We start from the raw sequence: 14555 nt of genomic DNA on the forward strand, positions 1-14555 counted from the left end.
CCTCCACCAAACCCTCCCCCATGTCATCCACCCATCGATATGACCTCCTTGACCATCTTCATAAGACCCCCGCACAGATCTCCATATTAGAGCTCCTCAAGACCTCCCCTATCCACAAGGAGATTTTTGAACAAGCCCTCCTTGAGTCACGTGTCCCCGAAAACATCAATGCTACCCAATTCCAAGCCCTCATTGGAAACCTTTCTTCCCAACAACACCTTGTTTTCACCTCCAATGATGCTCCCACTGATGATGATCATTATAAACCATTGCATATTGAAGCTCTTATCTAGAAACACAAGGTTAAACACATCTTGATAGACAGCGAATCTAGACTCAATCTTTGTACATACTGTAGACACTCAAAATTGTCATATCTAATTAAATAAATATTTTATTTATTTAATTATCTAAGCCTAATTCTTCTATTAATTAAATAAATCCTTATTTATTTAATTAATTCATTTATCCTCTTCTAGCCTTATTTCTTATTAAATACATTTATTTATTTAAATTATCCCTTTCCTAAATTAAATAAATATTTTTATTTATTTAATTATCCTACTTCTTCTATTAATTAAATAAATCTTTATTTATTTAATTAATTCATTAGCTTTTTCTACACATGACACATGTCATTCATCTCTTAATTCCTACACTACCTACCTCTTTCATTATTTTATTATTTCCTTTACCTACCCTCTAATCCTAGCCGACCTCTCTTTTTACACCTCTCAATCTTAACCCTCCATTTCATATTGTGTCTTCTATTTAAGGAGATGCTTCCTTCATTGTCAAACCCTAATGACTAATGACTGATTTTGGAGTACTTGACTACACTACGATCCTACTTGCAACCACATTCCGTTCTTTGTTGAGCTCTTGTGCATATAAAAATCTGAGAGCAAATATATCAAGCAAGATCAATGGAGATAGGAAGAATGGAGATCAAAACCCTATTGGACATGTGATGGTATAATCTTTGTGATTTTGAGTTATTTGCATTGTCTTAGGTAATCTTCATATGTTATGGTGGATCTTTGTTCATTGTTAGGCTAGGGTTCGGTGGTTGAATTCATTTAGCCTTTCAATATTGTTATTATTGTTATCCATTTTCACCATAAACACATACAAGTTAATAAAGCAATTGGGGATTTTTGAGGACCTAGTTGATACATCAGAACAAATCACAATCAAAGCCTATGATGATGCAGAGAGGGTTTCCAAAGGAATGATCACTTTACCTCTTCAAGTGAGCCCTGTTACAATTGAGACCCCTTACCAAGTTCTGGATCTTGATCTTCCCTATAACATTCTCCTCGGTCGCTCATGGATTCATTCCCTTCAAGTCATTCCCCCCAACTACCACCAATGCCTTAAAATTCATTTCAATGGTAGAGATATCACTATCAAAGGCGATCCACAACCTTTTCAGTATTGCAAGCTCTTAGAGGGAAAACATCCATACCATTTCCCGTTAAACAGACCCGCTCCATCTCCTCCATCTGATGCATCTAAAGTTGCCTCCACCTCATCCCAAACAGAACCCAGGATCAAGATCATAGACAATGGTTGTGGAGAATACAAACTTGAGGATGCCTTATTAATAGGCAATCTCCCCATGTCTCCTAAGTCATTTGCCAAGCCCAAAGAAATCAAAAAGATCATAAATATGTTATACAATGTAAGGATACCACCTTCAAGCAATGGGGCCCACTTGATGAAGAGAGTACTGAGACAGATGTTTCTTCCTGGTTGTATCATGAAGAAGATGAAGAGCCAACAAAGATTCCCAAGAAGATGTATCCAAAAGCATTAGCCATAGTAGATAAGATGGGTTATAAAGGATGGTCTAGGACTGGAAGAGAAAGGAATCAAAGCACCAATAAATCCCATCTCATACAAGTACAACAGGGGCTTGGGTTACACTCCAATACCTAGGATCACTATCACTAGTACCCCTTCAAGTCCCTCCTTGGATGTCGAAGAGTCTGATGAAGAGGAATTCCATGAAATGCCTTTTGAGTACGAAGAGGATATCTTCTTTGACACCCATGTCAACACTATCACTCCCGTAATCCCTTCCACCCCACATGAGTTGCAACTTGTTCACCCTAAGCTTATAGACTGGCACCAACGAGACAAACCCGCTTGAGACATATATGCCAATAATAATGCTCTCATGGATCTCATGACTATGTGCAACTTAGAAGACTGCAACAGAGTTCATGGGATTCAATTATAGGAGAATAGATACTTTGGTAGTCAGGTCAATGCCCTTAGTCGCAAAAAGGATAATAAAAAGAAAAATCATGATCCCTTAGGTGAAAACCTTCCTAAGACACCTTTGGATGAGGAAAAAGTAAAAACAAAGAGCATATCTGAAAGCAAAAACATGGATTAGGTGCTTGAGGATGAGGGACTTGACCTCCCTACCATTGTGCCTCCACAATGAGATAGGTCAACCTTACTGATATAAGAAACATACACTATCAATGTCGGCATTGAAAACACCCCAAAGAACGTGCTCATTGCTAAGTCCTTGTTGGATCAAGAGAAGCAAAACTTTATCAATTTTCTCACAGAAACAAAGATCAATTTCACCTGGTCATATGCTGACATGCCAGGCCTTGACCTCGACTTGGTAGTTCACAATCTTTTTGTTTGACCAGATGCAAAACCAGTGAAGCATAAATTATGCAAGATGCATCTGCACATTGCACTCCTCGTCAAAGCAGAGCTTCAAAAGATGTTGGATGATGGCTTCATAAAACCAATAGATTATCCTAAATGGGTATTCAATGGTGTACCTGTCGGCAAGTCTGCTGGGGGCATCCACATTTGCATATATTTCTGAGATTTGAATAAAGCCTTCTCTAAGGATGACTTCCTACTCCCCAACATAGACATGATTGTAGATCTCACAACGTGACATGAAATGTTATCACTAATGGATGGATTTTTTGGATACAATCAGATCAGGATCACAGAGGAAGACCAACACAAAACAACATTCACAACACCATGGGGTACCTTTTGTTATCAAGTCATGCCTTTTGGTCTCAAGAACGTTGGAGCCACATACCAACGAGAAATGAGAATAATTTTCCATGACCTCTTCCACCAAATTATGGAGGATTACGTGGACAATCTCTTAGGAAAATCCAAGACAAGACATGAGCACATCCCTATCTTGAGGCAAATTTTTGAAAGATTGGAAAAGTATAAACTGTGCCTAAATCCCAAGAAATGTGTCTTTGGCATCACATCTAGGAAACTGTTAGGTTTCATTGTTTCCCGCAGAGGCATAGAGGTTGATCCTGCAAAGGTGAAAGCTATCATGGAAATGCCTCTCCCAAAGACCCTCAGACAACTATGCACCCTCCAAAGAAAGCTCCAACAAATCAGACGCTTCATCTCACAGCTTGCAGACAAATGTCACCTGTTTGCACACTTATTATGCAAGGATAACAAATTCAAATGGGATTGCTTGTGTCAAAAGGCTTTTGAGAAACTTAAGGAATATCTTGCATCACCTCCGGTTCTTATACCTCCTATTCCAGGACAACCACTCCTTTTGTACATATCAGCTACTGCAGTGGAAATGGGGGCATTATTGGCACATATAGATGATCAAGGAAGATAGCATGCTATATATTAAATCAATCGCACATTAGTAGGGTATGAGCTCAATTATACCCCTATTGAAAGTGTATGCTTAGCACTCGTCTTCAACACACAAAAGCTCTGGCACTACATGCTTAACAATAAAACAAAATTAATTTCTAAGATCGACCCTCTCAAGTACCTCTTATCAAAGACTGTTCTCGGTGGCAAAACTGCTAAATGGGTCGTGTTACTAAGTGAGTGCAACATCGAATATCTAGATAGAAAAGCAATCAAAGGACAAGTGATAACAAACTAGCTAGTTGATGCTCTGCTTCCAGGTGATCACCCTATCCTCACAGAATTTCTAGATGAATTCATAATGACTGTCACTACATCTTCCACATGGCAGTTATACTTTGATGGTTCTTGCACCCAGAATGGATCGGGGGTAGGCATATTGTTGATCACACCCCAAGGCGATTGCATCTCTAAATCATACAAGATAGCCTTTGCATGCACCAATAACATTGCAGAATATGAACCACTAATCACTGGACTCTGTTTGGCTATCCAATGGAAGATATTGGAATTACATGTTTATGGTGATTCCCAACTTGTCATTAAACAAGTCAATGATGAGTATCAAACAAAAAATGACAAGCTTCTTCCTTATCAAAGTATGGAGGAGGATCTCAAGTAGCACTTTACATTAATCAAGTTTGATAAGACTCCACGCATACACAATAGATCTGTGGATGCAATTGTCACCATTGGTTCCCTCCTTCAAATGCCAACACATAGTAAAAAATGTGAGTTTTTGGTCGAGCATCTCTTCATACTGACATATGATCTACCAAATTCTGAAATGGTGTGTGTATCATTGGTCTTGAATCCCCTTGGTATCAAGAGACCTTCACTTACCTAAGAGATAACACCATTCCTCCACACCTCACCAAAACCCAACAACAAACCTTTATTCGTTGTTGTGCCCGTTACATTATCCTTGCAAACACCCTATTCAGAAGGCATTTTGATGGTTCCCTCCTAAGGTGTCTAGACAAACAAGAGGCTAAATGGGCACTACGTGAAGTGCACAAAGGTATGTGTGGGGCACACTCAAGTGGTTTCACTTTGGATAAAAAAAATTGCGAACGAGATACTGCCGGCCTACAATGGAAGTAGATGCATACAATTATATATGTGAAGAAATGTATCCCTTGCCATAAGTATGGCGAGAAGATTCATGGTCCATCACAAGATCTGCAACCTTTTATTACACCCTGGCCCTTCTCACAGTGGGGGCTTGATCTCATTGGGAAAATCCACCCCGCATCTTGTAATGGCCATAAATTCATTATTACTGCCACTGACTACTTCACCAAGTGGGTGGAGGCCATTCCTCTTACCTTCACCACTGGTAAACGAATCTCTAAATTCATTATGAACTATTTGATCTGCCGATATGGAATCCCCAAGGTTATTATCACAAATAATAGCAGACCTTTCAAGAATTAGGATGTTAAAGAGCTTTGTCAGAAGTTTGATATCAAACACTGCTTCTCCACCCCCTATTACCCACAAGCTAATGGTCAAACTGAGGCTTCTAATAAAACCTTAATCAAAATCCTTAAAAAGATAGTCAATAAAGCTGGTCGTGACTGGCATCTCCATCTCCACCCTACTCTGTGGGCTTACCATACCTCCATCCGCACACCCATAGGCGCCACTCCATATTCCATTATCTTTGGCTTTGAAGTTGTCCTCCCTCTTGAGATCGAGATCCCATCCCTAAGGGTGTCACTACAGAATATCCTCCCAAATGAGGACTATAGAGTTGCCAGGCTACAAGAGCTAGAATTGCTAGATGAAAGGCACCTCAAGGCCTTAAACCATCTCTGGGTAGATCAGAATCGCTTGCACTTGAGCTACAAAAAGAAGGTCAGAACCTGGGAATTTGAAGTTGGTGATCTTGTCCTTATGGAAAATCAGAAAAATCTTCAAGAAAGAGAAAAGAAGGACAAGTTCGAGCCTAATTGGCTTGGACCTTATGTAATCACAATGCAAAGTATGGATCTGGGGCATATCAGTTGGCTACTCCCGAAGGATATCCCTTGGATGAGCTTATGAACATCATGCTCCTAAAGAGATTTTATGCCTAGTCCTCAAAAGGTTGCCAATTATCTTAAAATAAAATATACAAAAAAATACAAAAAAAAAGCAAAAAGCAAAAAATAAAAAATAAATAAAAATCAATTTGTCCATCAATGAAAACCACTTTATGGTGCTATGGGCAAGTACCTCGGTGAAAACCTGTTTGCAGGCATCAGCATAAATAATCTGGATCCATCGTCTATTAGGTCGAACTCTATCTCCACCACTCACTCACTAGAGATCCATACTCACCACTGCATAAACCTTCTACCATGGCATCTATCACCTCGTCTATTGTTGGTTGTCCCTTTCATCCCAACACGAAAACCGTCCACTCATCCACTAAGTCACACTCTACAAAACGACCACCCATATGATGATGAGTCTTTGCCTGAATCATGAATAAGGGTCAACCCATTAAACTAAGCTTTCATACCATCAAACTAAGCTTCCATCCCAATTAACTGAGCTTAATTCCTAGTCCTGAGCTTAAACTTCTTCTTGATTGGCTTGTTATTCAAACGCCCATCCACGTGCACTCCATCAAGTCTCAGCAATCAAGTGTCATATTTGCATATAGATGTTCATACCATCTATTCTATTGCCTGTTCACATCCAACAGTCACTTCTTCCCATTGAGATGCATCCTTCCCCTATCCGATAGTATATCCACATATCCTAAGTCCTACTCTTGGCAAGAGATGTCAGTTGGCATTATGCATTTTGTTTGCATGATTTGATTTGTCTGCTTTAATTTCCATCACTTTGCCCTATCACTATTCCTACCCATGGCTGCCAGGATCAATATCTTGGTATGTTGTGGAAAGGGGTATATTGGGGCATGTTTTTGTGGTATGATGTGTTTGAAGGTTTCCCTTGTACGTACCGGCAACCCTGCATTTGTGTTTATCAACACTTGCAGGATTGTGTGCAAGGCATACCTGTTTGTCTGAGAGTTAGTCCACACCTTGGGTTTTTCATGACATCCTGGTTCCTATAATCAGTGATGTAGACTACCTTTGGAAATATCAAACTAGGATTGATATCCACATTTTATGCACAGCAAATCTCCCTACCCATCTCATATCATCTCATTTTTATGATCATATCCCCCTTTCACATCTTGGAGACTTCAATTTATCCTCTCCCATGTTCTTCTATCCTACCAAAGTTCATTGTATAATGATTAGCATGTTCTCAAACAAATTTTGCATTACTCATTTTTATTTGGTGCATTAATCTTTCGTGTGCTGCATTATTCATTTTTTGCCCATCATTTAGGTTGCATTTCAAATTTTGTTGCATTATTCATTTTTTGTCCATTTGCATTTCAAATTTTGTTGCATTATTCATTTTTTGTCCATCATTTAGGTTGCATTTCAAATTTTGTTGCATTACTCATTTTTAGTATTGCACATCATTTAGTTTGCATTTCAAATTTTGTTGCATTATTTATTTTTTTGTCCATCATTTAGGTTGCATGTCAAATTTTGTTGCATTATTCATTTTTATTTTGTACGATGTGTCCATCACTTAGTTTGCATTTCCAATTTTGTTGCATTATTCATTTTATTTAGGTCATCCATTATAGTGTGCATATTCATTATAGATCAATCCATTTAATCACATTATGCATTCTTGAATCATCAAAAAATCCAAAAATAATACATCATACATCATCCATATCATAAAACCCTAAAACATATGCATCCACATAGTTTGCATAAGACAAGATAATCATCTTGCATCCATCAAAGTGTCAATAACATATCATAAACACGTGCGTATATAAATATCCATCCTACATCCATCAAAGTGTCAATAACATATCATATGCATATGCATATGCATATGTAAACACCCATCCCACATCACAAATAGGTCAGAACAAAACATGCATAATCATCATCAATACATCACGTCATAAAATAATAAATAATGTCCATCATAATATCCATAACAAAGTACATGCATATATAAGCATCGCAAAAAATCATATATCACATATATGTCTCGCAAAAAATGAATATAATAGTCAGAGTACAATGGTCGCCTCGAAGGGTAAAAAATAATGCATAATGTCACATGGAGACTAACTCTCCCCTCCCGTCTTTCCAAACCCCTCCTCATCCCCTCCTCATCCCCTCCTCCTCCTTTGGATGCCTCCGCACCCCCTGTCCTCGATGGCCTCATACCCACTGATCCCCTTGTCTGCTGACTCTGAATTGGGCATTGGCTATGGGTCATGTGAGATTGTACACTCTCTATGTACGATGTTGCCCTCTTCTCTACTAGGACCACTTCATGATATAACCCTCTGTAGTACGCAGCCTCTCGTCCTACCCTCTCTGCCCTCTCTCTTTGCTGCATCATGTCAGGGTACATTTTCCCTAGCCCTGCAGGGACTAACATTTGTCGTGCTGAGTCCCTCTCCCCCCGTAGGCAAGTCACATATGTCTTTGCCCTCTACACCCTGACCCGCAAACTCTCCAACTCCTCACCCTACTGTTGCAGTGTGCTTGACAACTCCCTAATGGTGGTCCCTATCCTCGCCTCCAACATCCTCTTCACCTCCTCTCCATCCCTTCGCAGATCCTCCATCTCAGTCTGAGCCATCTGCAGGCTCTCTGTCAAATCATCAACCTCTCACTGTAACCTCCCCACCTCTACTTGTAGATTTTCCCATCTCATCCTCTTCACCTGCATCTCATCCTCCAGTGAGTGTACTCTCGCTCTGGAAGCATCCCTCTCGTGCATGATCCTCTCAAAATATTCTTGAGAAACCCTATCACCACCCTCCACCCCAGTGTCATGTGCTTATACATCGGGGATATCCATGGGCACTGCCTCATCTCCTCCCCCCTCCCCCTCCCCTGCCACCCGCCCTATCGCTGCCACCGCCACCTAACCTAGAATGGCCGCATGCGGTCCTCTCCCTCATACCACTCCCCTCCTCTGCCTCATGACACTCCTAACTCCTCCTGTTGCAACCCTATCCCCAGGAGCATCCTCCTCTCCCCCAACTATCTCATCTACGACTAGCTGCACCTCATCGTCCTCCAACACCTTTGGAATAGTCATTCGCACTAGTAGGTGCGCCTCCCACCAGCTTTGGTACCCTCCTGTAGTACCTGGATCCTCCCTCACACCCCTCCGCTCATCCCAGACCAAGTAGGTTGTTGTCTGAAAACTGGTCCTCACCTCTAACGGACTCACAGTTTGCCCCCACAAACCTACCTCTCGTATAATCTGTGGGTATAATGGTATATCACACATTATATCTTGTATCTCACCAAACTCCCGAGCCACCCTATATGGTGCATATTACTCCATCACATACACGAACCTGCCAAAAAGCCACATCTCCACACCTGCCCAATGCAACTGCTAGTCTCCCCTCCACCGCTCGCTGTCCAAAAATGGCCACCATGTAAATTGCATGAGCTCATAAAAAATGTGGCCCCAAAACCATATAGCCCCTATACGTGTGTAGTGCAGTAATCCCCTGTATCGATCTATATATGGCCGTCGTGGCCGCCTGTCTTGTACCCCGAGCGACCGAGTCACTGCAATGTGCTCCCATGCCCATATGTGAAGCAAGGTAACCCTTGCTAATAGACTCGCATAATCTCTATACACGACTAGATGCATATCATGATATAACTGAGCAAGCATCGTTGATCCCCATGCTTACTCTGCACAATCGTGTACCATATAATACATGCACTTGCTCCACCCAGTGGGAAATTCATGCCCTGTCAAGTTAGGCATCACCTGTCCACTAAGAAATCCATATATCACGAGCACTAGATGAGGAATATGTCAGATCTCAATCGCTCGACCCAAGTACATCTTCATCATGTCCATCATCAACAATGCATCCCACTTGCAAACCTCCTGCAGATAGAAGTCTGATGCCTCCAACCTATACTCAGGAATTACGTTGCGAATGGGGATCTTCAAGATCCTCCATACATCCAATAATGTCACAGTGGCCTCTCTTGTGGGCAAATGGAAGGTGCAAGTCCTACTATCCCAGCTCTCTCGTGGTCATCATAGCGGTGTGCGCTCTAATCCTCGATCATCAGCCGACAAAATCCAAGCCTATGGCGCTTAATATCTCTAGCTCATCCGCTCCTAACTGCTTGTATAGCCACATCGTTGCTGCCCAGTTCTCTCTCAATGCCAGTGGTCCTAAGTCCGCCTGCATTCAGACAAACTACTTCATTAGCCTTTGACATTCTTCCTAACTCTACCCTATCCCATTCCTAAAGCATCCTAAGCTAACTTCTACACCTCCCCCCCTAACTCCTCATTAATTGCCTTTCCTGGCGCTCGTGCTGATTCATCCAACACACATGCGCCAAACTAGTCCCACCCCTTAACCCTTGTCCCACCCTTAACCTGGATCAGTGTGAGCGCCCTTTTCCCCCACCCCTAGATCCATGCCCTAACCTAGACTAGCGTAGGTGCTCGCGCCATGCGCATATGCCCGCCCCTAACCCTCTTAGACCTCCCAATCCCCACGGGCGTTGGCGCTATTCGTCAACGCTCGCGCTAACCTAGGGGCGCACGCGCTGAAACGGAGATCAACGCGTCCGCCTCACTAGACTTGTAGCCTAATTATAGCCTCTAAATTGTACCCTAAATCTATCAAATCACAAGGTGGGCTCATGGTACGTACCGGTGGACCGTACTGGGTGGGCCTCTCGTGCCATCGAACCCTCTCTGCATGATGCTCATGTGTGGGAAAGCGATCCATCTCTCCTTCTTCTCTCTAGGCTCTGATTTGCTCCAATAGTTATGTGTGACAATGACCCTTCATTGGGTCAGGTGTGGCTTATATGCCCCCCCCTCGCGGGCCCCCTCCGTCGTCTCTTCCTTTCTTTGCATAACCTTAATCATTTCTCCTTTTCTTTCTCATTTGTTTATTATTTTCTTCTTTTCAAGAATTTTCCGCTAATTTATCAAAAAAAATTATGAAAAATTCTCGAGGGGGCATACACCACCTGCGCTTTACGCATAACCTTAATCATTTCTCCTTTTCTTTCTCATTTGTTTATTATTTTCTTCTTTTCAAGAATTTTCCGCTAATTTATCAAAAAAAATTATGAAAAATTCTCAAGGGGGCATACACCACCTACGCTTTACGCCAGGGCATCCTCTTTCTTCTATCTTTTACCCATCGCCAAATTTTGCCGCTGTGTAAAAGAGGGGCAAAATGTAGACACCTAAATTAATTATTTTAACCTTTCTACATAATTAATTTATTTAATTGTGTTAGTCTCTATTCTTTTCAATATTAATTAAATTTAATCTAATTAATATTGTCACTATAGTCTAGTGATTGATTTTTTTAATAAATCAATTTTCCCCTTCTTCCTCTAAAGTACTCAAAAATTAATTCTAGTTAATTCCCCTTTTAATTAATTAATTAATTAATCTAGGTGATTCCTACAAATCACCTTGTCCTAATCTACCATTAGTCTAATTAATTCTTCTAGAAACTCTCTTAATCTTGCTTAGTATTATTCTTCAATTTTTAATCCCCTCCACTCATTCTCTCTCCTAGTCAAATCCTCCTACAAATCCTACTTGCTCCTAATCCTCACCTAATTATTCTAAATAATCCCCCTAATCCCTTGCTAGTACCTAATCTCCATGATTAGACACAAAAGTCAACTATAGCCATTTATGGCTAAATCCTCTTTGTCCCCCTTCTTACCTCCCATCTTAAATGCTCCCTTTTTGGGTGAATGTGAGATTTTCAAAATCTCACATTCTCGCATACATCTCACCTTCCCAAGGAATTTTAAAATTCCTTTTCCCTTTTCCAATCCCCATGCACACAATATCTTAGTAATTTTTAATTCCATGTGCATCCCCCAAGGAATTTTTAATTCCTTTTATTCCTCCTAGGTGCATTGGGAACTCTTCCCCATGTACCTTGAGGAGGGTGGAGACAAGAAAAGGCCTTTATGGCAAAACTCTTGGTCTCCACCCCCTTTGTAATGTCATTGTACTTTGATCCATGTGACCCCCTCTCCTGAAATCCTAGCCCTCCATTCCTCTTCAATCTTGACCATCCATTTTACTCTATTCAATTCTATAAATTGGGGTCTCCATCCCCTCACTTCATCATCCACAATCCAAGTAACTTCATGCTGCTAGTTTGAGTTTTAATCCATCAAGAGCATCCATATCATAGCCTTAATTTGACTCCATAATCCATCCTTGAAACTCATCCAGCCTCATCCACATTCATCCATTGTTGTGAAATTTGGAGAACCATCCACATCCCACTATTGGATTAATCCAAACAAGTCAAGTAGGGGCGCATGCTTGGCTTCAACTAGTGTCCAAATCGGAGGAACAAGAGAGAATCCTCTCTTGCAAGGTGATATTTGTGTTAGTTTATGCATTTATTTGATCTTTTCATATCTTTTGGATTTGAACTAACCTGCTAACCTTGCTTGAAGTTTCTCTTGGTTCATCTGTCTTGTTGAACCACTCAACGTGCATCTGGTGTGGGTTCGTGTTGCCAATCTTCCCCTTCTTTTTTAGTTATTTTTATGAGGTCATTGACAACTCTATTGGTTGCTTCTTGAAGATTGATGATATCACTTCTGTATTGGGTCATTCTACTTTTGTTTGCATTTTGATCGATGTCAACATCTCTATGCCTCTCCTTCGGGATGTGGTTTTTATGGTTGGGGATAGGCCATGGACTTAGCCCCTGGATTATGAGGGCCTCCCCTTTCAATCTCGTAGATGCTTCTCAACTAGTCACTTAGCCATGGATTGTTCTCTCTCGTGCTACAAAGAAACTGTTACTTAGTAGAAGAACACTAATGGTGATCACTTGACTATATAGGCTTCCAATTCTTCTTCTGAAGACTCTTGACAGGCTAATGATTCCTCCTAGGATGATGTTGAGTCTCTTGCTGCTAGTGTGGCCTCCTCAGGCACCTTGGATCCTAGTTTGCCTCTTTCTACTAGGGTGGCCTCCTTAAGCCACATGGACTGTAGTCTACTTGTTTCTCTTGTTCTAGTCCAACCTTTTGTAGATGACATTTCACCTTGTTAGTAATATTATCAATGTGCTGATAGACTCTTTAAGGGGATTTCCCCTCATGCTTCCCCTTGTAATGGTGTTCTAAATGATAGTATTGCCTAGACTGTTGTTTGTTGATGGTGGAAAGGTCATTCTTCCTCCTCTTCCCAAACTCTTCCCTAAGTTGTGGGTGAAAGTTATACCCACCCTTGAGGTGGATTACCAATTGTACTTTTAGTATGTTGTCAATGGTCTATTTGACCTTTGTTGATATAGGGTCAACACCCTTATTTTTATGATTTTATAATTAAAAAAACATATAGATGTAAAGTGCAACATTTTGCATAAGTTAATAACTCCAAATAAAGTAAACTACTTTACAAACTTTTCTTTTAAAGCCAATGGAGAAAATCTAAATTACAAATGCTAACCTATTGGATTTTTGACAAGTTATGAAATGAACCCAAAATGTCGATAAAGAGAACTATAACACATTCAAAAAACTTGCATGAGAGAATAAATAAAACTTTGCAATCATGTGATCACCACTTGCAAGTCAACAACAAATGGAAGGCTCATGAAAGGTGTCAAGTAGATATGTTACAAGAATCTCAAAAATTATCAAAGAAGAGGTGTCTTGTGTGCATCTTCAAATGACTTTACAAAATTTGCTAAAAAGAGTCAATGAAGAAAATTTACATTACAAATGCAACGTGTAGGATTATTGACAAGTTATAAAATACACCCAAAAGTGTCGATAAAGATAACAACACATTTAGAAAACTTGCAAGAAGAGATAATGATAAAATAGTTACAATGGTTGCAACATAATAAAAAATGATTTGCAATCATGTGATCACCACTTTCAAGTCTACAATAAATGAAAGGTGCAAGATATGCATCAATTAGTTATGTTACAAGAATCTCAAAAAATATCAAAGAAGATGTGTCTACCATGCGTGAAAGAAAATCCCATAGTCTATGCATTATTTTTCCTAGCATACATCCAAAATGGGAACTTTGAAGTTGTGAATGAACATCCACCAAAGAAGAAAGGAGATATTTTTGGTTTTCACCATATTAGTTGTCATAACAGGCATGCAAACAAGATGAGGAAGCATGGATAAAGTGTGCCAATGTCTGACATAAAACCTCGAAGAGATGTGGTCTCTTGGAACATAGTGATTGCAAGAAGCGCAACAAGGTATATGCATCCACCAAAGCATGCAGTGATTGTTGGATATTACTTAAATTACAATGGTGAGAAGGAAACACTCAAAATGAATTTGTTAAAAAAAAACATTTAGAAATTTCTAAGGAAATGGGTATATGACCCTACCCTTTGCATTCATAGTGTGGATAATCTTTCATAAGAGGGTTTTAATAATTTTATGGAAAGGGTAAATGGGTATATGATCCTATCCTTTATATAGAATTTGCTAAGCATTGGTAAACCAAGGTGGTCAAAATTTGTGGATTTTAAGTTGAAGTGTTAAAATAATTGATGGCTTAAATTACTTATATGTCTATGGAAGACATCTATAGATCATTCTTGAGGGGTAGAGAAAAACTTAACATAAATCCAATTAGTTTCACTAGAAATTCATTAACTCAACCATAAGATGAAGTTGCATTATAGATTATAAGGTATATAACCTTAGAAGGCTAGTTCCAAAATATTTGTACCTTTCAATTAGCCTTGTTGAATAATTTCTCTCATAACTGCTCTGTTAGTTTCCTA

Source organism: Cryptomeria japonica, chromosome 8 (assembly GCF_030272615.1).
Source record: "Cryptomeria japonica chromosome 8, Sugi_1.0, whole genome shotgun sequence".
Classification (NCBI taxonomy): Eukaryota; Viridiplantae; Streptophyta; class Pinopsida; order Cupressales; family Cupressaceae; genus Cryptomeria; species Cryptomeria japonica.